Consider the following 27,697-nt stretch of genomic DNA (forward strand, 5'->3'; position numbering starts at 1 on the left):
TGCTTGCAAGCTGTTTAAATTTTCAGGTGCAATTTGGAAGGGGATGGTCATGGTGCCCGAAATTCGAATTTCAAATTTTAAATTAATGTGTAATTTTGCTCTATTTTAATTAGAGTTGTAATTTGAATTTTGAATTTTTATTATTTGTCCCTCCAAAGATGTTTTGGAGTTTCTTTAATTATATGTAATTAAGAATTAGGCTAGTGGCTTATAGACGACGAGGAGCCGATGCTTGAGAAGCAAGATGGACAAATGCACGAGCACCATGACCATCTCAAATAAAACTATTTTATATGCATGTATGCTTTTATGTTTTGAACGACTAGTATGCATGAATTGGACAAATCGCGTTTGTATGTATTATTATGCATGTCCAATTACGACTAGTGTAATCTGATAGATGTTTGACATAGGATAACGAGTAGCATGATAATAATATAAATGCGTTTGATGAGACCTAATAAACCCCAAATAAAAGGAACCCGTAAAGGAATAAATTATTAAGCATATGATTACCTCCCACCACCAATATTACTCGAACCTCCTCTACATAGTGGTGCTCCACAACTCAGTTGGGACCCACTGTTTCGTTGAGTAAGAGTAGCATTAGAAGTGTTAGACATTTAGGGTGCTGGTTAATACTTAACTGAGACATAATTTGCAGGCTCAGCCGGGCTTATGTGCTTAGGGTAATAATGTTAGGTTGGTTGCATGAGATGCACCACTAAGTGACAAGGAGTTGTCAACCTAATGTTAAGAGAGGGTATGAGATACTGTTGATGAGGATCAACCCATTATTTAAATTAATCTTGCGGTCACAGACGGGGGTTAAAATAGATAATCGCACTCTTAATCTCACTAAGGTAAAATCTAAAAGTAGATTAACCCTAAGTCAAATGAGAAGGGTCATTGACTTAGATAAAATAGTGGGAGGGGCAAATTATTTAAAGTCTTTAATAATTTGTTTATACAACATGTCTAAATATATTAATTAAATCATCTTTACATCTTTTTCAGTTTCTAGTATGACTAATCCACGCTCAATACTCGATACGAACAAACTGACCGGTTCAAACTTTATGGACTGGTATCGGAACTTAAGAATTGTTCTTAGGGCCGAAAAAATAGCTTATGTCCTGGATGCTGCATTACCCGTAGCTCCTAGGGAAGGGGAAGATGGGTTCGCAGAATTTGATTTCGAGGCCCACAAACAGCACATGGATGACAATGTGTTGACTGTCTGCATCATGTTGGCATCCATGTCGCCTGAACTGCAAAAGCAGCATGAGCATATGGATGCTCCCTCTATTGTCTTACATCTCAAAGAGTTGTATGACATTAAAGGTAGCATGCGAGGTATGAGGCCTCTAGAGAATTGTTCTCATGCAGGATGTCTGAGAACATGTCTGTGAGCGACATGTTCTTAAGATGATCGGGCTCATTGAGAAGTTAGGAAATCTAGGCTTCGTGATGGATGCCGAACTAAGTAATGACTTAGTCCTGACCTCGCTTCCACCTTCCTTCAGTCAATTCATTATGAATTACAACATGCATGGGATGATTGTAAGCTTGCCTGAATTGTTAAGCATGTTAACAACTGCTGAAGTGTCTATCAAGAAGGATAGGACACATGCTCTTCTGATTGGTGGGCCTAGCAAGGCAATAGGTAAGGGCAAGGAGCCTGTGAAAGGAGACTCCCTTAAACCCAAAGGAAAACCCAAGAGGAAGAAAGGCAAAAAGAAGGGTAAGAGTGCATCCAAGGACAAAAGCGATGCTGAGTGCTTCCATTGTGGCAAGAAAGGCCATTGGAAGAGGAATTGTCCAGACTACCTGAAGAGTGTGAAGGACAAGAAGCATGATGATGCTTCTACCTCAGGTACTTTCATGATTGAGATAAATTATTCTTGTGCTAATCCTACCTCATGAGTATTGGATACCGGTTGTGGTTCTCATATTTGCAATATGTCACAGGTGCTTAGGAGCCCAAGGATATTGGAGAGAAACGAGGTGGACCTCCGCGTTGGCAATGGAGCAAGGGTTGCTGCTCATTCTGTTGGAGATGCCGACCTTATTTTGCCTACGGGCCTTTTATTGCATTTGAATAATTGTCTTTATGTTCCAAACATTTATAGAAACATTATTTCTAATATTTCTTGTTTAGAAAAGATGGTTTTACTTTTAGTATTAAGAATGATACATTTTCTATCATTTCGAATGATATTGTTTATGGTACTGCTTCTTTAATAAATGGATTGTATGTTCTGGAAATGGGAACTGAAGTGCTCAATATAGCCATGAAACGACCTAGGATAGATAATCAATCTTATCTTTGGCATTGTAGACAAGGGCACATAAACGAAACAAGATTGTCTAGGATGCATGCAAATGGATACCTAGATTCCATGGATTTGGAATTCTATGGACAATGTGAATCTTGTCTAGTTGGGAAAATGACTTGTTACAAGCCCAAAGGGCTTGAGAGTCATAGGGCTAGTGAGTTATTAGAACTCATTCACACTGATGTTTGTGGGCCAATGTCTATAGAGGCTAGAGGAGGATACTCCTATTTCATCACTTTTACTGATGACAAATCAAGATTTGGGTACGTGTACCTAATGAGATATAAATCCGAAGCCTTTGAAAAGTTCAAGGAGTTTAGGAATTAAGTAGAGAAACAGCGTGGCAAGATGATTAAGACATTACGATCAGATCGTGGTGCTGAATATTTGAGCCATGAGTTTCAGGATTACCTGAGAGAAAATGTAATTATCTCGTTGTTTACTGCACCTTACGCACCACACCAAAATGGTGTCTCCGAAAGGAGAAACAGGACCTTGTGAGACATGGTTAGGTCTATGATGAGTGAGACTCAACTTCCAAAATCGTTTTGGGGATATGCCTTAGACACAGCGGCATACCTTCTAAATAGGGTACCGTCTAAATCTGTTCAGACCACACCATATGAGATATGGAATGGTAAGAGACCCAACCTGAGTTACCTCAGGGTATGGGGATCGCCAGCTTATGTCAAAGCGTTGGCATCAGACAAGCTTAATGCTAAGAGTACTAAATGTCTATTTGTGGGTTATCCCAAAGGTACTAAGGGATACTACTTTTACTCCATGGATGAACACAAGGTATTTGTGTCAAAAAATGTTGAGTTCCTTGAGAAGGATTTGATCTCTCAAGGAGCCAGTGGGAGTAAGATTGATCTTGAAGAAGTTCAAGAACCACATGAACAGATTGAGGAACCCGAGTCTGCTCCGCAGGCAATGTTCTCCTATGGAGAAGTAAACACACAACTCCGTAGGTCAGCGAGGGTCATCCATCCACCTGAGAGGTATGAGTTTGTGATTGAGAATCAGCAAACCGTCGAGGATGATGAACCAAGTAACTATGAAGAGGCAGTCAAGGATGTTGACTCTTCTAGATGGCTTGAACCATGGAATCTGAAATGGATTCGATGTATCAAAACAAGGTATGGACCTTGGTTCCTAAACCGCAAGGAATAGTTCCTATCGGTAACAAATGGGTCTTTAAAAGAAAGACTGATGCAGATGGCAACGTTCAGACCTACAAAGCTAGGTTGGTTGCGAAAGGGTATCGTCAAAGACTAGGAGTTGACTATGATGTGACTTTCTCGCCTGTTGCCATAATCAAATCTATTAGGATCATGCTTGCAATAACGGCATATCACGACTATGAAATTTGGCAAATGGATGTCAAGACCGCCTTCTTGAATGGGTTCTTGAAGGAGGAAGTGTACATGACACAACCTGAGGGCTTTGAAATCAAAGATCAGAAGTATATGGTATGCAAACTTCAAAGGTCGATATATGGGCTAAAACAAGGATCAAGGAGTTGGAATATTCGTTTTGATGAAGTTGTTAAGAGTAACGGTTTTATCAAGAACGAGGATGAACCTTGTGTTTACAAGAAGGTTAGTGTGAGTAATGTCGTCTTCCTGGTACTTTATGTAGATGACATATTATTAATAGGAAATGACATCCCCACATTACAAATAACGAAAGAATGGCTTTCAAAAAGCTTCACCTGAAGGATTTGGGAGAAGCGACCTTTATACTTGGTATAAAGATCTATAGAGATAGATCCAAGAGGCTGCTGGGTTTATCTCAATCCACGTATGTTGACAAGATGCTAAAGAGGTTTAGCATGGAAGGGTCGAAAAAGGGTTTTCTTCCCGTCAGTCATGGGGTACATCTTTCAAAGGCTATGTGTCCGAAGTCACAGCCTGAGAAGGATCGCATGAGTGGAATTTCATACGCTTTGGCTATTGGATCCATCATGTATGCCATGATATGTACGAGACCAGATGTCTCATATGCTTTGAGCATTACAGGCAGATACTAGTCGGACCCCGGAGAGGGTCACTGGACAGCAGTCAAGACCATCCTTAAATACTTAAGAAGAAGTAAGGATGCGTTTCTGGTCTATGGTGGGGTTGATGAGCTAACAGTGAAAGGGTTCACTGATGCCAGCTTTCAAAGTGACAAAGATGACTGCAAGTCACAGTCAGGGTTCGTATTCACCTTAAATGGTGGGGCAGTATCTTGGAAGAGTTCCAAGTAGGAGACGACAGCAGATTCAACGACAGAAGCTGAACATATAGCAGCTTCAGAAGCAGCTAAGGAGGCCGTGTGGATCAAGAAGTTCATATCTGAACTTAGGGTGGTTCTAAGCGTGGATGAGCCCATACAGTTGCTTTGCGACGACACTGGAGCCATTGCGCAGTCAAAGGAACCTAGGTCTCATCGAAGATCTAAGCACGTGCTCTGCAGATATCACCTGATTAGAGAAATCATTGATAGGATGGATGTAAAGATGGATTATATTCCCACAGATGATAACCTAGCCGATTCTCTGACAAAGGCTGTTTCTCAGAGAAAACATGATAGTCATTATGAGGCTTTGGGTATACGACTTAGGTCTGATTGGCTCTAGGCCAAATGGGAGCTTGTTAGTATATGGATGTCCTACAGACAATCTTTTAATTAGATTAGGACATATGTGGACCTTTGTATTGTCGCAAATAAATAAAAGCACTATTTTTCCCGTTTCATATTTTTGTCTCAACATTACTATTAATATTTTATATGAGATCACGATCATGAGGATTCAAGGATACAGATATTTATTCCTAATTTTATGTTCCTAGTCTAGAGACACTGAGAATGGGGATCAGTGATCTCGGGTAAGACTAGCACGACTTATCTACTTGTATTCGGATGCAAGGTAAAGACCTCATGAGCTACAGATATGGAGATGTCTTAGCTAAAGTCGTGGGTGGATCTATAAGGGTATAGCTTGCACTGAACAGACCCACAAAAGAGACTCTATGAGGAAATCTCACAGAGAGTATCATTAGAGTAGTCTCTTTATATTTGGGTATGTCTTTCCTTAGACCAGAAGTTATTACCTAGACTGTGTTTTAGAAGGCATGCTTTGACTGTATACCTTGTCTGCCTGAAACATGGAGACTCAAAGGTATACTGTTGGGCTTGTCCTGAAAGAGCACAGGGCTAGGGTGATAAGCTGAAGGAATTCGTCAAATCTCTGTGAGAGATTAGGTTATCTGTAAATCGGAGAAATCGGGATGACATTTACAGGGACTCAGGAATCTATGCATAGTAAAAGAGATCATGAGATGATCTGCCTTTAGAGTCAGTAAATTGGAGATTCCCTATTTCGAATAAAGCTTACCCTAAACCGCAAGGGTTGATACGCTTCCTTACCCTAGGTTTTATGGGAAGGTAACCGAGACGAAAAGAAATACATACGACAACCAAATATGTGTAATAGGATGATCAAGTCATTAATCTAACTAGCTCTGTGGCAACAAAGCATTGCTAGTCCTCTATGTTGTCATTAAATGGGTTGTGGGCTTGTTGGGCCCGGGCCCATTTATGTCAGTGGCTATGTTGGACCTAATGGGTCACACACTAACACCTTAATGTCATGATGATATAGCATTAAAGGTATTGGGCCTAATAATGGTTGTTAGCCCAAGATGAAGTTTGGAAGCCCACCTAAGAGGGAGAGGGCACATGGTATTGTTAATGGGCTTGGATGGTCCAAGACATTACTAATTAATTTAATTAGTTAAATTAATTATCAAATATTTAAATTTTGAATTTTGAATTTTGAATTTTGAAATTCGAATTTTGAATTTGAAAATTGAAATTTCAAATTTGAATTTTGAATTTTGAAATTTGAAATTTGAATTTGAATTTTGAAATTTGAAATTTGAATTTGAAATTTGAATTTGAATTTAGAATTTAAATGTTTGAACGTTTGAATTTAAATGTTTGAATTCGAATTTGAATTGGCTATGAAATGTTGTTTCATAACAAAAGGATAAGATGAGATCTTGTTGGAACAAATCCCTTGTATCAAGAGAAGATCTATGGAGATCTCCAAGGGCTGATTTGGGGCGCCATTTTGGTGGGAGATGATTGTCATCTTGTCAAACCAACAAGCTCCAATCAGATATGGTTTGTTGAGAGAATCAGTGAGCTAGTTGGTTCAAACTTGAACGCAACAACTCAAATGTATCTGGACCCATTTTGGGCTGAATAGGGGCACATGAATTGGTGGTCATATGATGACCATTGGTTCAGAATTTTGACTAGATAAAGACCTAGTCTTATGAGGATTCAAAGGAGAGGTTGTTGGGATTTTTGAATTGCAACAACCCCATCTTTGTCTCACTCACTTGTGCGCCACTTTCATTATAAGTAAAGTAAAAATTCTGATTTGATACACCAATTCTCTCCCTCTCTTGTGCGCCTAGTTGGTGAGTTCCTCCTTAAGGTTTTTCAAAAGAACCTAGCCAATTCTTCTATATACCATTCCCACTCTTGTGAAGTTTTCATGCTGGAGACTTCACTCTTCTAAACACATATACCTAGCCTTCTTCTTCACCTATTGAGCGCATAGCAAGCCTCTCTGTGGTGGTCAATTGGTGGCTTTCAAGAAAGCGTTCTTGCATCTTGACGTGGGTGGTGTGGATCAACGTTAGAGGGTTTGAACCCTTCAAACCTAACACTGATCGTCTTGGAGTTTTGAACTCACAAACAAAGGTAACATCACATGCCATAAAGCATGATTCTTGATTGCATGTGTAATTTCGCATATGTAAATTTTGTTTTTTCCTCTCACATGCTACTGCCTTCAAGGCCATTTTACTTTCAGTCTAGGTAATAACTTCTGGTCTAAGGAAATACATACCCAAATGTAAAGAGACTACTCTAATGATACTCTCTGTGAGATTTTCTCATAGAGTCTCTTTGTGGGTCTGTTCAGTGCGAGCTATACCCTTATAGGTCCACACACGACTTTAGCTAAGGCATCTCCATATCTGTAGCTCATGAGGTCTTTATCTTGCATCCGAATACAAGTAGATAAGTCGTGCCAGTCTTACCCGAGATCACTGATCCCCATTCTTAGTGTGTCTAGACTAGGAACATAAAATTAGGAATAAACATCTGGTATCCTTAAATCGTCATGATCGTGATCTCATCACAAATACTTAAGAGATACCTATTTTATTCCAAGGGGTTTATCCAGTTTATTCATAATATATTAACAATAATATCGAGACTAAATATGAAACAGGATAAAGAGTTCTTATTATTAATTTGCGACAAAAAGGTCTACATCTTATGTCCTTATTTAATCAAAAAGATTGTCTCTAGGACACCCATATACTAACAAATCGTTCTATCACATTGAACTACTTTCATCCTTAAACAAATTTCTACAATTTTATCAATACAGTGTATCTCCAAGGGATATATCTCTCTCACCTAGCATGTATCACATACCGTACTCCAAGTCACTCCATCGAGGTATCAACCTTTCTTTAGTCACCACAATTTAAGTTACTGATCCTTATTAGACATCTTCACTTAACTCCATCACAACTAACTTATTATGAAAAGGCCATCAGGCCACCATCTTAACTCCAAGTTTTTTCCTCACTAGTCCTCCTAGCAAAACATTTACTCAATTATCAGTATTAACAAGTGGCTATCCTTTCCCATATGGCAAGAACCCCCGATTAACTTCACAATTTCCGTGAAACCCAAAATCCATGTCACCACACTTGGTACACACACATACACATCACCGAGTGCTCAGAAATCATACCTCAAAACACCTTCTCATGACGCCTCACATATTATATCCCATTTGATATATTACTGTTCAATTAAAATTACTTGATATCACATTGTAAGAACCCGCACCGTTAATTAAGGAAGTTGATTAATTAATTAAGAGAAATTAAGAAATAATTCCATAATTGATCCTAATAAATATTATGGGGCTTTAATAATTATAGTAAGTGAGTAATAATGCTGAAAGTTGATGAAAAGTGCAAATATCAGTTCTGCTACTCGGTATAAATGCGTACCGATGAAGTATCCCAGAAAATTATAATAAGTGCATGAATATTCCTAGAATAATATGTAGGAATTGTAAAACAAGTTTCAAGTTAAAATAATGAGAACTGGTGCCAGAACTGATACTGGCTATGGAAAAGCGCGTACCGGAAAGGTGCTGCGAAAAATAAAATAAAAATGTGACAAATCTTAGAAAAATGAGTAGGTTCAGATTCCAAAGTTTGGGATTAAAATGCTAAGCGTAGCAATTAGCGCTAATACTGTGTGTTTAAGACTTAAACCACTATATATACTCTTTTTTGCACACAACCCTAGGCCATATTGGCTTCCTACGTGCGTGCTCAGCTGCTGAGTGCTTCTCCCTTTGTTGTTCCTTTCTTCCTCATCACCTTGAGAGCCAAGAAGTCATCTTTCTTCTTAGTTTCTTCATCAAACACATAGTGGAGTGTCTTGTGAGTGTGAAAGTGAGCTCTTTTCTGGTTGCTCAGCCACTATTTTTGGTTGTGGTGGGGCTGAGTTTCTTTGTTTGGGTGTTGGGAGCCATTTCCTTGGTTGTGGGAGCTCCAAGGAGTGATCTTTGGTACAAAGAACCAACCTTTGGTGTGTCATTTTTGTTTCTTTGCAAGTCAGAACTGTGGGGACTTGGTGGTGAGCTCCAAGAGCATCCTTTGCTCTGTTTTGAGCCTTGGGTAAGTTGTACAACCTTTGATCATGAGTTTTCTTTGTTAAAAGTGAAGTCTTGACATGTAAAATGAGATGAGTAGGTAACCAACATAAACACTTGCTTAATTGTGTCTAAAAATGCATGCTTGGACGTTTGGAAGTGTTAAAAATGGAACCTTGAAAGGATATCTTCGCGAAAATGCAAAACTGCATTCTGTCGCAAAATATCCGGATATTTGTCTGGAAATGTGAATATCCGGATATGGATATCCGGATATGTGGTCTGGAAATATCTGGATATTGATATCCGGATATGTCCCCGAGAAATATCGGGATATTCTGGGAAAAATCATGTTTTGAGCTATTTTACCTAAACAGAAGCGTGGGTTGGGTTTCTGGACCCTTAAATGATTGTTATGAACCTCTGCAATAATTTAATTAAGTTAGAACCAATAATATTAAGGGCTTATGGCTTTGTGAGAAGCCTAAAGACATGAAACAAAGAAGAAAATGTCAAGTGATCTTTGACTTGAAATTTGTTGGAAACAACCTTCCAAACCCATTGGTAGTAGTATTAAGCCATGAAACCCACTACATTTTGAGAAAAACCCTCCCCAAGCCCGCGACCTATTTTCTTAGATTTGTGTTCATGGTGTTGATTGATGCTCCAATGGTTTAGTATGTCTTAGAGGAGCCTTGTGCCAAGCTTTTGAGTAAGTTTCTTCACCTTTTGATGGTTTGATTCGTGGATTTGATTTCATGAACCCTAAGCTTGTTTTGGTTGATTTATATTATTAGAGAGCTCAAATGGAAAATGTGTATTAGATGATTATGTCTTAGAATGACGTGTTGGAGCTAGAAATGCAATAAAAATTATTGATAACAATGTGATTTTAACTTGGGAAATTTTGGATGATGCCATGACTGTGTGTTGGAATTGTGTTAGGATTGTGTAATTGGATGGTTGTATAGTTGTATGGTGTTATAATGAGATTGTATGAGGTGTGGAATAGATGAATTGAGTTGAACCACCCTTGGTGAGGGCCTAGGACAATTCGGCCATGTTGTAAAGAATGAGGAATTGATGTTTTTAAAATTTTATGGATGATGTGCTATGTGTTATATGGTAATTAGAAGGGTTGTGTGATGGTTGGAAGGTTGGAGAATAAATGGGAAAATATTGGATAGTGTGAAATTGTGGAATTGGACCTAGAGCAAATTATTAGGTAAAATGATGTTTGAATGATGTAGGATGCAAAGTGGCACCTAATATGGCATTTTGGTAACCTTGGGTGCCTAAGAAAAATGAAAAGAAAATTTAAAAAATAAATTGTAAAAATGCACTATGATGGCTGAACCTCACTATGTGGGGGGACGGAAAATTGTCGTTTTGTGAATTTGATGGTTTGACGTATTCTAAGGATCCGTATATGGTCGTGTAGGTTGCCGTACGTGAATTTGAACCCCGAACCGTGAGCTCGGTGGGTTGCCCTTGGTCCCAGACCAAGTGGGATTGTGGTGAGTATTATGGAACCATGCTTGTAGAGTTAATAACTTGCATGTGTTTGTATGAATGATAATTAATTGGGAATGTCCTCTGTGTAGGCATTTCTGTTGTGTAACGAGCTCAGAATATATATTGCAGTGGAGCTACGTTGAGAGGATTATACAGGTAACCTCTTGGTACTGGGGCTTGATCCCCTTGTGTGTTCCACCATGCCCGTTGAGGGTGATGGTAGGAAGTGTATGTAAGTAATGTAGGATAATATGTTCATGCGTATAGTATGTGTGTTGGTACATAGGATGTACCGTGTCTCTGGCCAGTAGACGTGTTGCCTTCGGACGTTACTGACTTCCACTGGAAAGGTCTCCGAGAGGGAGTTCCAGTTGACCTGGGGTCGTGGTGTGTGATCCGGATATGAGCACACTAGGAAGTCTCAGGTGGTATTGGATGGAGGGTGCTTTGGTTTGATGTTCTGGGAACACGCCTTGGTTGAGACCCGTAGGCTTATATGCCGAGGCTAATAGGCTGGACGTTGCGTGGTTTTGGCATTGACCATTCCAGCTTCGTCGTATTTTGTATCCCTATGCTCCCCTATTTCACTAAATCCCTTGCTTTATCCTGTTTTTAATATGTTATGTTATGTTATTTATATGCATCGAAGAGAACCATTGGGCGGAGTATTCTCCAGAACCTCTGGGTTACTGAGATATATTCGTATATCTCACCCCGTCTCGGGGATTTTATTTTAGGAGGTAGCAGTGGTGCAGGAGCGGTGGGCAAGAAGCCCATGGGATGACTGAGACATAGGATTATTCATTTTGTATTTTGGTGGCCATTGAGCCTAGGCTAGACTTAGGGCATGAACATTGCATATGGAATTTAGGATGAGATTTATTGTCATATTTGTTCATGTCATTTTTCCTAAGTCTAGTTACATATGTCATTTTGAGGTCCATTCATTATGTTGTATTTAAATATTATGAGTTGTAAAGTGTAATATTTTATTTGGAAGTTGTAATTTGTACATGAATACTTGATGTAATATGGAAGTATGAAATATGATGGAAGGGCAATAGGCCTATTTTAGGATTATGATTATGTGTATGTTTAGAAATTGCATGCAAATGGACATTGGTGATTGAAATATGTTAAGTGTTAATAAAGAAAGCAATATGATATGAACTGTGTAACTTAATATAAACTGTGATGGGTTGTAAGAGCCCTAAGGCATTGCTGGTCCTTGTGAGTGCCACCCTATGATTATTAGGTACAATTTGAGGTCTTAGAACATTTTGCAAATTTGGGGATTGTTGGAAAAACAAAGGAAACTCTGACGAATTTTCTAGAAATTGACAGAATTTAGGAAAACTTTGGGAGAGCATATCTCCCTCCATAGAGATCAAATAGGGACGTGACATACGCCGTTTTGAAGCTTGAGATGTCCTATATCTCGTGTTAATATTTGAGAAAATTTTGGGTTGGGAGTTGGCCTGTAGGAGGCAGAGAACACGGACTATGCAGTGGGCTACTGCACATTGGGTAGTTCTGGACCAAGTTTGGGAAATTTATTCCCACTTCGTTTATTGGTCATATTAGGTGTGTGGTATATCAAATTGAAGGTTGAGGTGTCTAGTATGTTGTATAAAAATTGGAGAGAAATTGGATGTTTTTATTTTATGAAGTAATTGTTTTAGTGAAGTATGTTTGGAGCTGTTGTGGGGTTGGCTGGCAGATTTGCTTGTCCAACTTCAAACGGCGATATCCGGAGAAAACAAGAACTTTATGACTCGTGCGATAGCTTCCTAGAAAGGTAATTGAGTCTAGAATAACATACTAAAAGATGAGGAGCGTGCGTCATGCGGTTTGTCCGCAGAAAAATAAAGACCGAACCATGTTTGGAAGGGTAGAAAACGTAAAAGTAAGATTTTGGCTAAGTGGGTTTATGGGAACCCCTTAGTGACTTGAAAGATGTAATATAAGTTATGAAAGTAGTTTAAATAATTATTCCGCAAAGAGTTTACAGTTACGGTCACAACTTTTATTTATTACGCTTTTTATTGTTTTAAACGCTCGCGTAATAAACGGAAAAAGTTTACTCTCATTTTTATAAATGAACTGTTGTGATTGTAACTGCGCTTAATATCATAATTAACGTTAACAATACCGGTATACAACGGGATGTTACACTTAATCTAATAAGTATCATTTTACATCATTCACCATATCCTTTGCAATTTACACATCATTTGGCTCATTTTACATCATAAGTGTCCAAAGGCCTCTAACTCAAAATATGTGGCCATGGACAAGTCTCATGCTCACCAATATGCTAATATACACAACAGGCATGGAATCTAAATCAATTACAAACGACTTAGAGTATAGTCATGAACACCCAAAAACATGGAAGTCTCAACATACAATATGTTCATGATCTAAGTCCAAAATGCTAAATGTAATACTATGTGCATCAAATATACTCCTCCAAAATGCTATGCTCTCCATATGCACATCATCCTCAACTCATCCACTAAGCGGGCCTCTTGCCCGAAGGTCCTCCATGCTCACTATAACCTGAAATGATGTCCCCAAACGCGGGGTGAGAATTACAAATATATCTCAGTAAACTAAGGGTACTAGAGGATGAATCCACCCAATGGCTCACTCAATGTGCAACAAATAACATCATGTAAAATGCATAACATACAAAATCACAACCAACTGGTCACAAATCCAAGAACATCCACATAAGGATTCCGTTCAAAGACCCCCTCATATAACTCCCGGGAAGCTTCCTGGTGCCTCTCCCATGGATGAGATGACCCCATGGCAAAACCCAACTGAAACTCCTCATGAGCCTTATCCAGCGGAAGTCCCATGTTTGGATCATCCTGGTACCGCTCCCAGAGTCGGCCCCACGGCAAAACCTGACCGGAATCCCCAAAGGATATCTCCAGTGGAAGTCCAAACCACACACATCTACTAGCCAGAGATCACAAACATTTCACACAACAACTAACAATGCATGAACATATATTTCCACACAATGCCACAAAGCACAAAATCCAACCACAACCTTTCACTAGGTGTGGTGGAGCACACAAGGGAATAAACCTAAGTTCCAAGGGTTTACCTCAACTCCAAGAGTAATTCTCCTCACGTAAGCTCCAAGCTTAGTCTGTTTCTATCGCGTCCGTGAAAGGCAACATATATGATCAACAAAATGACCATCAATCAATTGCAAACAATCCATCAATTTCACTAAAATTATAACCATTTTTAGCCACTTAGGCCAAATGATCCTCTCACAATTAATTCAACTATCTCAACCACTTGAATCATCAATCTAGCTCACTAATCCACCAATTATGCACTAAAGCATCAACCATTGATTAAACCACATTTTTCACATCATTTTTTCCTAAATTCCTTCTATGGTTCAAATTCTTCAAGAGGCATAAACCAAGACTTTCAATTCAATTTAACACTCATACACATCTTTAATCATACAATTAATTCATACCAATGATCCACAACTCAACTTACACACTCCTACAACATGGCAATTTCATGAGCTCATCCATCACACTCCAAAATTTCCCAAGTTATAAATTTACAAATCACCATAAATTTCATTGCATCAATCATCATCATTTATCATTCTAAGCATTTAATTCCAAAGGAGACATACCATTTAATGCTCCTAACTACCATAACTCAACTTACAACTTCAAAACCCTCACCATTTTATGATCTACATAAAAACTCAATGAGAAAGGGAAAACTTACCACCAATAGCCTCAAATGGCCCAAGGGAGAGATCTCCAACCAATGGTTCACACAAAAGCCCCAAAATTTCACCAAAATGCCACCAAATTTGTGGCTGTATATGGAGGATTTCTCCCTCCACAAAGCTCCCCATAAGATGAACTCTACATGAAAGTCACTCACAATCTCAAGGGGAACAACTTTGTAGTTGAAAGTTTCTCTCAAAAGTGTCTAGAAAAAAAGTTACAATGGTGGTGGTGGTTAGTGATAACAGTGGTGATGGTAGTGACGGTGATAGTAGCGGTGGCAGTGGTCATGTCGGGATAGTGATGGTGGTGATGATGATAGTGGTGGTGGAGAGAGGTAAATTTTTCTCATTTTGTGTTCGGGAACAATTTTTTTTTTTTTTTTTTTATCTTTTTTCTGTTACCTAGCACAAAAATTGAATCGGTTCATTCTTGGGAACAGAAAAATAAATCGATTTTGATAAACATTGTTTCTATCAATTTCTATTCCCCAAAAAAAAAATTGATACTAGAAAAGTTGTCATGGACACCCTTAGAGGAGATTTTTCACGTTTAAATTGTTGTGTGAGTTTTTCTTGTAAAGAACCTTGGGATACACCACCTCAAAAGCTAGCTCAAAGGGTGGGAGTGCCCAATGCCTTATAAAGACCATATTAGTTGCTCATCCAATCAATGTGGGACTATATATCTCAACACGCCCCCTCACGCAAGAGCCCTTTTTAGGCTAGAAGCGTGGAAATTGCACAGGTCCATTTTTGGTTTACCTTTTTATGCTTTTTATTTTTTTAATTCCACTTTTTAAAGCGGGGAACGGTGAGGCTCTGATACCATGTAAAGAACCTTGGGATACACCACCTCAAAAGCTAGCTCAAAGGGTGAGAGTGCCCAATGCCTTATAAAGACCATATTAGTTGCTCATCCAATCTCTTCTTCGTCTCCATTCCATAATTGTATCGACTTGATAATTAATCAACTTCCAAGTTTCGGGTTGATCACTTGACGACCTTCTTAGCTTTCATGCTTGTTGGACACATCTTGACCCAACAAAAAATATTTTACTTAAAATGTTTTATTTTTCAAAAATTAAGAATTAATAAAATTTGAACTTTTATTTAAAAAACGTGGATAGAAATAAATAACTCTTTATCAAAATAGGTTGCAGCAAGTATTTTTTTTATGTATTTTTCGTAAACCAAAAAAAAAAAAAAAACTTCGCAGCAATTAAAGATCAATTTGTTCAATTAGGTTCATAATATTTATCCATTCTTGGTTTCGTAAAATGTATTTATGACAGTGACTTTTGAAGTGATGAATTTGTTATCAAAATTGAAATCAGTTTTTATATATATATATATATATATATATATATATATATATATATGGGGTAGGATCATCTTATATCGGTATAAGAATAATAAATCTTACACCAAATTTTAACGAGTGATTTTCATGTATCTAACAGTCGATATTTATTGAGAATTAATAATTAATTAATGAGTGAGGCCCAATAAATCTTAATCGTTAGATGCACGAAAATCAACGGTTAAGATTTGATGTAAGACTTATTATTCTTACACTAGTGTAAGATGCTATTGCCCCATATATATGAAAAATATTTGTCATTTAAAATGACACAAGTTGGATCCACACATTTATTTTTATTTTTTTTCAATCGGACCCACACCTCTTTGTGTTTATGAAATGACATAACTCGTGTCATTGAAAATGACACACAATTTTTCCATATATGTATACGGCAGGATTCTTTGACACCTTATCTACGAGTCTTTTGATAAAAAAATATCAACGACTCTGATTTGTAAGCATGTGACTTCATTGATTTTTTTTGATCTAACGGCTCTCAGATGAGGTGTCAAACTTGAAATTTGACACCGATGTCAAAGGATCCTGCCCTATATATATATATACGGTTAAGATTTGGTCTCAAATTTTAAAGTTTGACACCGGTGTCAAATTTTAAATTTTAAATTGTTTCTCCTATCACAAGAGATAAAATTATCTCATGCAATCTCAAAACTACGTCGTTTTGAGGGTTTAAGAAACTATTAAGGGTTTTCATTTCTTTATTGTATAAATTTTATTAAAACACCCTTCCTTAATTCTCCTAACCCTCAAAATTACATAGTTTAGGGGTTGAAGGAAATAACTTTATCTCATGTGATAGAAAAAATGATAAATCCTATATACACTAGCAGAACTATATGGTTGCCAACGTGTGCAAGTGCAGACACAAAAAAAATAATAATTTCATTTGAAATAGCAAAGCTTGATATGTGTATCAGTGAGCCATATCTACTACTGCAGGATTTGCTATGTGAATAGCTTGAAGAGTAAAGTATATTTTGGGTCTTTAACAAAAATCATGGGGCCTATTTTAATTCCTTAAAAAAAAAGTCGATTTGGTCCCTTTGAAATTCAAACTAGACACAGTTAGTTGAAATTGTGGTCCATCTGAAATTCGAAAAAAACCCTTGTAGTACCTCAAAAGAACTAACATAAGTATATTTTGAATTTCTGAGCAATCACAAGTCGATTTTTTTCTAAGGTATTAAATTGGGCCCTGTGATATTTGTTGAGGACTCGGAAGGTACTTTACTCTAGCTTGAAATAGCCTTTACAAAAAATGAGATATACGTGAAATAGCTTGAAATAACAAAGTTTTATATATGTGAATAGTTTTCTTTTCTCTACTTGTTTATATTCTTTTATTTTTAATGCATTTAAAATTATCTTTAATTTTTTTTTCCGGGGGCTACCTTCGAACTTCCTCCACTAAGTGTGTAGAGATAAATAAAATTTTCTGGGTCCGTCACTACCTATACATATGTATATATGTGTCTGTGTGTGTGGATATAATCAACTTACACGAGTGTATGAATGATAAGTCTTACACCAAATCTTAACCGTTAATTTTTCGTGCATCTAACGATTAAAATTTGGTGTAAAACTTCTTATTTTTACACGGGGGTAAAAATGACCTGCCATAAATATATAGGGAAGGATCCGTTTATAAATTTTTTTTACAAATTTTTGCAAATTACATCCCGGAAGTACATAGTGTAACCTAGTGTACTTTCGAAAGTATATAGTATAGTTTGTAAATAAAAAATGTGTAAATATAACCCTTCCATATATATATTTGAAGGATACAATTGTCAAATTTTATTATTTCTAAAAGTAACATAAGTCAAAATTTTCTTTTAGATGATGATGGTGAATCAAACAAAAAAGGTTAGATGATATTTACGTGCTGTACATTTAACTACACAGACATATGATATATATAATGAAAACCTACACAAATTCTCCTATTCATTAAGATAATACAGTGACATGTATACATATTACTCTTAACAAATATTAGACAAATAAACTACATAACCTGCCCATAATTGAATCCCATAATCAACTAAAAAATTGTTAATGGGATTAAGAATGGCATAAATGTAACAAATGAAACTACAATTGATCAAAGAAAAAAGTTATAAGCAGCTGAAGCCACGACATATAGACATGAACATGATCAAAAATAATGCTAAGACGATACCAAAAACAATCAATTTGATCTTCATATTTTGAACCCACATCTTCCTTTTCACCTTTGTGCCCTGTGTTCTAAAATCTTGTGCCTACAAGAAGTGACACAAATATATCAAGTCTTTAATTCAACCGAGTTGGATCATGCCATATTAACACACACAAAAAATGAAATCTTTCATGTACTAACTTGTGAGCGAAGGTTGTCAGTCTTATCCACTAACATCTCAATCTTTTCTCCACGGTCAAGAACCTACAATAAAATCAAATATTATAATATATACATGTTATGAAATAATGATGGCAGTAACTCTGTTAAAGAACTATAATCGATTTCATTTGTAAGGGTCTTGCCTTCTCAATGTTTTCCATCATAACACCCTTCACTTCAGAAACTTGAGCCTTCACTTTAGCAAGCTTGCTAATCTCTTCAGGATGATCGACACAATATTGCATTTGCTGCTTTAATTTAGGCCTGCATATTTTCATAAATAGTCACATTTAGCTTTATATTATCAACAATCATATTAGAAGATTTTTATATTGCCACCTAATCACGTTTAAGCACATAATTTAAAATAGAATAAGATTATTTTACACTCATATAAGTTACCCTCTTAATTTTAGGCGTTGATTCTTGTCAATCCCGATTACACCCACTTCAAGGTCCAACCAAACCAGATCCTCCATGAAGGCATCGTCATACAATATTCTCACAACCAACTAAGATACATACTTAGCTATCATTGTTGTTATTCATTAATTTAATGGTTCTAATTTATTATATATATGAGCCCGCTATATATAAACGGATCAATAACCAAAATTAGGTGTTGAGTTTTTATTTTTTTCACCGATGTAGATTCATCCTACCTCTTTAAAATTTATGACTATGAAATGACTACATAAAAAGTTAAACTCTTCTAACGAAATAGAAAATAAAGAATTGAGTCACATAAGTTTAAAATTAAACCATTTTAGCATCTTATTTTTTAAGAGATTTGTATTTCTCATATTGTAGGAGATAGTTTTATCTCCTACACATATAAAAGTGTATGTGACTGATTTTTTTTTTCTCTTCTCTTCACATGATCATGCATGAGTCTCACACACTTTTATGTACGTATAGGAGATAAAATTATCTCCTACAACATGAAAAACATTAATCTCATTCTTTAAACTAAGGTAAAACAAGTACATTTCCATCAAAGAAATTTGATTATAAAAATAAGGTACCCAAATTCTTTGTTTAGGCTGCGAGTTGAAGCCGTAGCAGCTTTGCCTCCAGCATATTTTTTGCTGAATTCCTCTTTGATACGCTCTAGAAAAGCAATAGGAATCTGTCTACCAGCGGATTCAACAGCGACAACGCAGTAGGCTACAACATTCAAAATTAAGCAAATAGTTTATAACAAAATCCATACAAATTGTGAAATTGGTCAATTAAGAATAAGTTGATTAAATTTTATTATCTTTAATTTATCATAAATATGAATACCATCTCCCTTCAAACCGTTCAAAGAATAAATAAGAACCATCTTGGACGCTTGGGTGATATGCTCAAAGCAAAACACTTTCCTTTAAATGCTTCTATATAATACATGAATCTCTTATTTGTTTTTTTTTTTAAATAAAAAAAAGTGAAAATAGAGCAAACCCGATGTATAATGTTTCTCAACTTGAGATGATAGGAGTGAAAAGAGCAACTTTAACGCTATTCGAAGGCTCGCTCTAAAAAATATGAAAATAAAAACTGGAAAAATATTTTCGCACTACAGCTTTTATTTTTGAGATTCAATAAGCACGAGAAAAATAGTTACCTAAATCAGAGAGGAAGGGATCAGGGAAGGGGCAACCATTTTGTTGCTATAACCTTCATATATAATCCATGTTATAGTTATCAAACATGCTACCCCTCAAATGGAAAAGAAAAAATAAATAGAGAGAGACATATGAAGATCTACATCAAAATACATTCCATGGAATCTAACAAACCATCATAAAGATATAAATGATCAAATGTGATGTAAAATTCAAATATGCATGACTTACTGAAGCCATTTTCAACAAGGTAATTGAAAGTGTGGCCATCACAATTATAGGTGAATCTGTTATTGGAAGAAGGAAGCTTTTGGAGGCATTGAGAGGCAATGGTATTAAAGTTTCCGGAAAACTCAGTGTACTCAGCAAGAATCATGGTGCCACGAGCCACAAAGCTGTAGATCAAAGATTGTTGCCCCATCTTCAAAAACCATTAACCAAAATGAATCTCAAAATGTAGAGAGAATGAGGAGAGGGCCAAGGAAGAATGAGAAAAAATTGCAAGGAATAGAGAAGAAAATGGTAATTGATTTGCTTTGAAAGAGTTTTTGTTTAGATATGTTCAAGGTTTGTCTCAAGGAACATGCGGAGAGAAGGGTCTTTGCCTTAATATAGCATATTTAGATAAATAGGGAATTATTATTGGTAGCGAAAAATTAGAAGGCCCCCCTCCCTCCTTCGTCCCTTAATAAGTAGTGTTTTGAAATTTTAAATCACATTCCTCACCGAATTAAGCATAGCATATCTTTTATATATATATTTATGAATATTTCTGCCATTAATGCAGATAAGTTATCTGTATTTATTCACAAAACGACGTCGTTTTGATATTGAGATCTTAAAAAAATTATAAATATAAAGACTATTATAACCCTGAAATAAATTAAAATTACAATAACACCATGATTTCCGTCTCAAAACGACGTCGTATTGGGCTTACTGCAGATAACTTATCTGCAGTAATATCTGCAGTAACTACAGAAAAAGCGAACCCTATATTTATATATATAGATAAATAAGAGTTATGTTATAGGAAAAATAATTTGATAATGTTAATATAAGACAAAACAAAATCATTGAACAATGTGTCTTATCCTATTTTTTTATTATTATTTTTTGTCTTTTAGTGTTGCATGATAGGAATTCCTTTCATGTAACATGACAAAATAAAGACCTAGATATATATATATATATATATGAGATCTATTAATCTTATGTTGCATGAGATAATTATCTCATGCAACAGAGACAAGATAGTGGGGTCCACCATTTGTAAAAATAAATAAATAAATAATGTGGACCTCACTATTTTATCTCTGTTGCATGAGATAATTATTTCCCTATATATATATATATCATGCATTTCGTGCAGGACTTTTTAAAATATGAAAAATCATGCCACGCGGTTTGGACTAATAAATCATTCACGTTAATCATATGAGACTAGTCTCACAATCAACCATGCAGGAATTGCAAACATACAACAATTGTAAGTCTCGCGTGGCTGGCGTGCGAGACTACAGGAAGTCCCGCATGACTGATATACGGAATTAATTATATGTTTCAAAAGTGAATTATTCTAGTAATTAACTTGTTTTTTCCTTCGTATTGATTCATTTAAAATATTGTTATTAAAACAAATTCTGGAGAGTTCCGCCAAAATTGAATCTCGATAAAGGCGCAAGTCCAACAGAAAATGCAAAACTGCTAAACATGGGAAATAGGAAATCTCGTAGTTCCTCAGGTTTCTTTGACAAGTGATTCTTCCCGAAAGTTATTTGTATTTCTTATATCAATCTCTACCGTAAGTCAGAAAAACTACATTTTAGGGTCAATTATTACTTCTAAAAGTGAATTTTGATATAGGGTTTTCGTTTTATCCTTTAACCTAACACAACAAACTTTCCTACCCCACAACATTTTGTGGGGCTCACACTTTTTAAAACAAAATAAAAAATAAAAAATTAAGGCACGTAAAACGAATCTCTATAATATTACACAATCATTTTTCCTACAACATAACTCTTATAAAACCTTTTGATATATGAGAATAATGACTGTTAAACCTGTACCCTCTATTTTTGAAAACCCAATTAAGTGCCAAGAAATTGGAAACGTGTATAGGCCATTTAAAAAGAAACCAAGCTGATCACTGGTCATGGCCATTTGTCAGGTTTGATATTAAAACATATTATTTTATATTTCAGATATTGGTAATAATTTGTAGCCAAGCTTCTATCATGTTAAAAGTATTGACTTTGTTGAGCAGTTTTTTTCGAATCTGGCACATCGTCAAAATTGACATATACAGTATTGATCTTTATCTTTTTATTTTATTTTATTTTTGTTGAATTTTGATATAATCTGATAAAGGCACCATGCTTTACTGAAAATCATATCTGAAAATGTCCTGTTTTATTATTATTAATAAAAAAAATAAAAAAGGTTTGTGGTAACTTATGCATAATAAAATTAAGATATTTATTAATCTCATATTGTTGGAGACATCCGATCTGATGTCATAGATATAAATATGTGAGTCTTTTTAGTTTTATTTTTACAAAAGGTGGACTCCGTATGTTTATCTTTATGATATGAGAGAAGATGTCTCTAACAACATAAAAAAATATTTTTTTCTAAAATTAATGGTGTCGATTGATTCATGTAACGACCCACTTTAGGAAAATAAGTGTTGAACTATCTCATTTCAGAACCATTACTAGAAAGTGAGCACCCACATGCACAATTCTCCACGTGAAGCAAACCAATTTATGAAAGTAGTTACTCATTATAATGAACTGACACTTCAAAATACTTTATGTGTCGTGTCTCACACTTCCCGACATTTCAACACGTGTTACAAAGACTCAAAAAAAGGTTCGAAGGTTGCGTTGCGTATCATTTTTAGTTCTAACTATTAGATTCATTAGATTATGATTACCATTCTATCGCGTTTAATACAAATATATGAGATATTTTATGTTTATTTGTAAAATTAATGGATAATATAAGTTTAGCTTCATTTTTTATTAAATATTGAATACTAAATATAATATACACTACACAAATTAAAATTATTATGTAATAACAAAACGTGTCCTAACTTGTCAAAATCTAGCATTTTTTAGAATTTACGTGTTGGAGTGTCGTGTCGTATCCCGTGTCGGTTCGGTGCAACATAGGTTACTCCATGTGTTTTAAGTTTTAGGGTTGTACGATTGGGAGCTCTCACACTCTCTCTCGTCTTGCTTCTGTTACGTGAGTATTAACATTGTATATACCAGGTTAGTTAACATGCATATAGTATAGAAACGCAGCATAATTAAATGCTTAAGCGGAAGACTTCATATAAAAGTATCACTATTATCCGCGTAACTAAGTGACTTATCTTTTTTCTTTTACTTATCTTTACGTATTGCCAAGCGTAATTCATTTTTCAAATTATTATTATTATTATTATTATTATTAATTATTATTATTATTATCTGTACAGTCTCATACTTGCATAAAACTCTTACACATTTTCTAATAAATGCCTTTACAGTCAAAATACTATCCGAATATAATATCTTGTACTATTCCGAACAGTGTCTAACGAACATCATAATGGCTGTAAACTGGGATCAAATCCCTCATATAATAGAATCCCTGAAATACAAAAAAGTCCAGACCACCTTTTTCTCTCTCTCTCTATATATATATATATATATCACACTGTCCAACACAAAGGACTCAAACTAGGTCCGTGCCAAAATACATCCTCATATACATATCGACACTGTAGAATATGATGACCTAAAGCTACATATGCCTCGTACACACTATACATTAGTCATATATACATACATGTCTCCCATAGTAGTATTAATTATACAAATGTATGAACATGCATCATGCCAAAACAATAAGTACATTCATCCTCTATATATATAGGGATAAGTTATATTTACAAACTCAAAGTTTACAAACTCTTACAAACTACATTATTTACTATGGGTAGTACATAAACTTTGAGTTTGTAAATATAACCATTATCCTATATATATATATATATATATATATATATATATATACATCATCCCAAAATATCCAGTCCTCTCTCCAGCATATCCAGGATCTCTATCCATGTATCCCCCCTTACCCTGTAAGGGCACTTTTGCAGTTGAAGTACCTAAAATATATTTTCCAAACGGGATAAAATTAACCATCTCAATAAACTTGGGATTTTATGGAGTAGTTCTTCACCCATGAGTTCACTTCATGCATGAAATACACTACGGCAAATTCAGAATTTGCTGGCGGTATCATAACGTCAGTTTCACAATCGAGGGGGAATACGAGAGCAGAATTCTTCATAAAAGCTATCTATCAAACTACAATTAAAAATCTAATAAGGCAAAAAATCATTCCTTCTCACGGATTTACATTAGAAGCTCGCTAACTGGCTTGAATCTCCTTTCACTCTTCGCTTTTTGAGGTTTGTTGTTCTCAGGCAAATAATATAAGAAAAGCCTCATTTTGGGTTTATTCATTCTTCGCTTTTTCATCCCCTATTTAATAATTTCTTTTTCGATTTCTCTCTTTAGGATTTTGCATATGTTCTCCGGCACCTAAATCGATGCCACCTCCACCATTTCCGACAATGGATTCATGGTTAACCAGCTCAACAATTCTTCCCGGTAAAAAGTAAACGATCCTTTTCATATCTCCTAATTTTCTTGTTGGGATAAATTTTAAATGTCCATTTTTTAGCAGTTTTGGTTTTTTAGCTTCTTGTGTCAGTTAGAATATTAATGAGTCAATTATGTCAGTTAGAATATTAATGAGTCAGTTATGTCAGTTAGAATATTAATGAGTCAGTTATGTCAGTTATAAAGTAATGAGGGTGTTATGTGTGGAGTTATGTTTGTCAGTTTTATAGCTTATAAATAGCCTTTGATAGTTTGTATGAAATGAAGATCAGTAGATAAAGAGAGAAAGAGAAAGAGCAAAAAAGCAAGAATAGAAAAAAAAAGTTTTTTTGTAGATACACAAGTCTGGTTGTCTCTTGCATCTGTGTGGATATTCAATTCCAACAGTGGTATCAGAGCCGGATTGTGCTTGAGCTAGCCTAGTGATTGGCTAGGAGGCGGGTCGAGTACTTTGCGCTTCGGGTACTCGGTTGAGGGGAGCATACCAATGGTGGGTTTCACACTTGAGGGGGAGATTGTTGAGATATTCAAGTGTGATGAGTCTCACATTGGTTGGTAATGAGCTAAGTGAAGAGTATATAAGTGAAAGGACCCATGAACCCAATGCCTTAAGGTTTTGGGTTGAGACATGGTGTCGGATCCACTTGCTACGGTTGGTGTAGCCTTAGCTCATTGGTGGTGGCCCCCGCCACGGGCTTCTCCTGGACCCGCTTGACATTGGAGTTTGAGGGAACGAATTTCCTAACATTTGTGTTTTAATGCGAACAGAATTCACTTTGTGTTGGTTGTGCCGAGATTTTTTTGATTAACATATTTTGATAGAACTTATTTAACATAATTTGATTCACCCAACACATAAACACGTACCTAATTTGATCCATTAGCACGATTTGGTTTCATGCAGACCTTAGTATTAGATTAATAGTCCACATTTTTTGTTAGGGGCCACTAGGTATTACAACTTGAGTTTTATGGCCCTATATTATAACATGACTCGATGATATATATGCGAGTTAAGGTTTCGTACTCAAAGCATTTCTGCAATTTCTGCTTGTATAAGATCTCTGATCTGTTTTCTTATTTCTTCTCTATTTAGTTTGAATTTCATGTTTCTTACGTGAAGTAATCAAGAGAGCCTGATAATCCCAAAGTGTAAGTCCTATTTTATTTTTATAAATTGGAAATGGTTTAGTTTTCTCGTTTTTGGTTCTAGTTTTAGGACAATCGATATATATATGTATATTTGTTGTTCGGAAAATGAATTCTTTTTAGCTTAACTTTATTTAACTGAGTATAATTGCATTTGGGGTTTACGTTTGTATTTTGTTTTTGTTTTTTTCATTATATATAGCTTAAGAAGGACAGCTTCGATAATCGTCTTCCGTTTCTATTTTCAATTTTTTTTTCTTCTGAAAATCTTGTTTGATCATCGCTTGTAACTCTTAAATATGGCGTTGTTTCTGTTTATTTTTTAAATTTTGATTTTACTTAGTTATTTAACTGTAATTGTTAGCTGTAGTGTTCTGAACTCCGGCTTCGAGAATCGTCTTTGGTTTCTATATTCATTTTTATCTGAAAATCTTGTTTGAAGAAAATCTCTGGATTTCGGAGTCTCTGTGGTTTGATCATCTCTTGTAGATATGACGCTGTTTCTTTTTTGTTTTTTAATTTTATTTTACTTAGTTATTTAACTGTAATTTTTAGCTGTAGTGTTTTGAACTCGTGTATTCTTATGAGGATGAATCCGTTTTTTTTTTATTTGATTTTGGCTTATGGATGTGATTTTTTGGCGCATAGTGAGTTGTTTTCTACCTTTTCCAAGTTGATGCACTGTATACTGAAAAGAAACTGACCTTGAAGGTCGAGGTATGTGAGAGGAAAAAACAAAATTTTTCGAGCGGAATAACACATACCATATCAAGAAACATGCTTTAGGGCATGAATGTTACCTTGTTTGCTTTCCAAAACTGGAGGATGATCAAGATGAGGCTTGAAGATGCAAGCCCTCTAATGTTGATCCACACCACCCTTTGTCAAGACGGAAGAACTCTTCTTCAAGGCCACCAACGAAAACACCAATAGAGGCAAGCTATGCGCCAATGTATGAAGGAGGAGGCTAGGTCAAAGTGTTTAGAAGAGTGAATCTTCAGCAAGAATAGACACAAAAGTGGCGCATGGTTTTCTTTGAAAAAGGCTAGGTTATTTCAAAACTCTCTTAAAAAAAACCTCAAAAGGAACCCACAAGGAGATGAGAGAATGAGTTAATTAAAAATCTAATTTTCTTCACTCAAATAAGGCCCTATATATAGCGCACACTAGGGGGATGAGTGGAGTTGTTGCAAAATTCAAATCTTGTCAACAACCTCCTCTCACATCCTCATCATATCAAGTGAATATCTCAACAAGAATCTGACTCAACAACCATCATATGGCCAGCCATATGGTGCGCCCCACTTGGCCTAATAACAGTCCAGATACATTGAACAGTTGCATTCAAACTTGAACCAACTGTCTCACTTATTCTCTCAACAAACCAAATCTGACTGGAGCTTATTTGGTTGATCCTATGACCATCATCAGATACCTAAATCAGCGCCCCATATCCTCACTAGAAGATTCTCAAAGATCTCCTCTTGATATTTGGGATTTGTTCCAACAAGAACTTATCTTAACCTTTTGTTATGAAACAACTTTTCATAGCCAATTCAAATTTGAATTCAAACATTTGAATTCAAACGTTCAAATATTTAAATTTCAAATTCAAATTCAAATTCCAAATTCAAATTCAAATTTCAAATTTCAAATTCAAAATTTCAAAATTCAAATTTCAAATTTTAAATTTCAAATTCAAAATTCAAAATTCGAATTTCAAAATTCAAATTCAAAATTCAAAATTCAAATTTCAAATTCAAAATTCAAAATTTAAACATTTGATAATTAATTTAACTAATTAAATTAATTAGTAATGTCTTGGACCATCCAAGCCCATTAACTAACCATGCGCCTTTTTTTCCTTTTGGTGGGCTTCCAAACTTCTTCTTGGGCTAACAACCATTATTAGGCCCAATACCTTTAATGCTATATTGTCATGACAATAAGGTGTTAGTGTGTGACCCATTAGGCCCAACATAGCCACTGACATAAATGGGCTTGGGCCCAATAAGCCCACAACCCATCTAATGACAACACAGAGCACTAGCAATGCTTTGTTGCCCCAGAGCTAGTTAGGTTAATGACATAATC

At 35.7% G+C, this 27,697-nt stretch overlaps 1 pseudogene; it reads right to left on the reverse strand.

Moving 5' to 3' along the window:
* Positions 1 to 17,973: 17,973 nt before the first annotated feature.
* Positions 17,974 to 20,184, reverse strand: LOC133302879 (putative vesicle-associated membrane protein 726; annotated as a pseudogene).
* Between the last annotated feature and the right edge of the window lie 7,513 nt (positions 20,185 to 27,697).

This window comes from Gastrolobium bilobum, unplaced genomic scaffold, assembly GCF_033153095.1.
Source record: "Gastrolobium bilobum isolate Gb01-03AN ecotype WA unplaced genomic scaffold, APGP_CSIRO_Gbil_v1 utg14888, whole genome shotgun sequence".
In the NCBI taxonomy this organism is placed as follows: Eukaryota; Viridiplantae; Streptophyta; class Magnoliopsida; order Fabales; family Fabaceae; genus Gastrolobium; species Gastrolobium bilobum.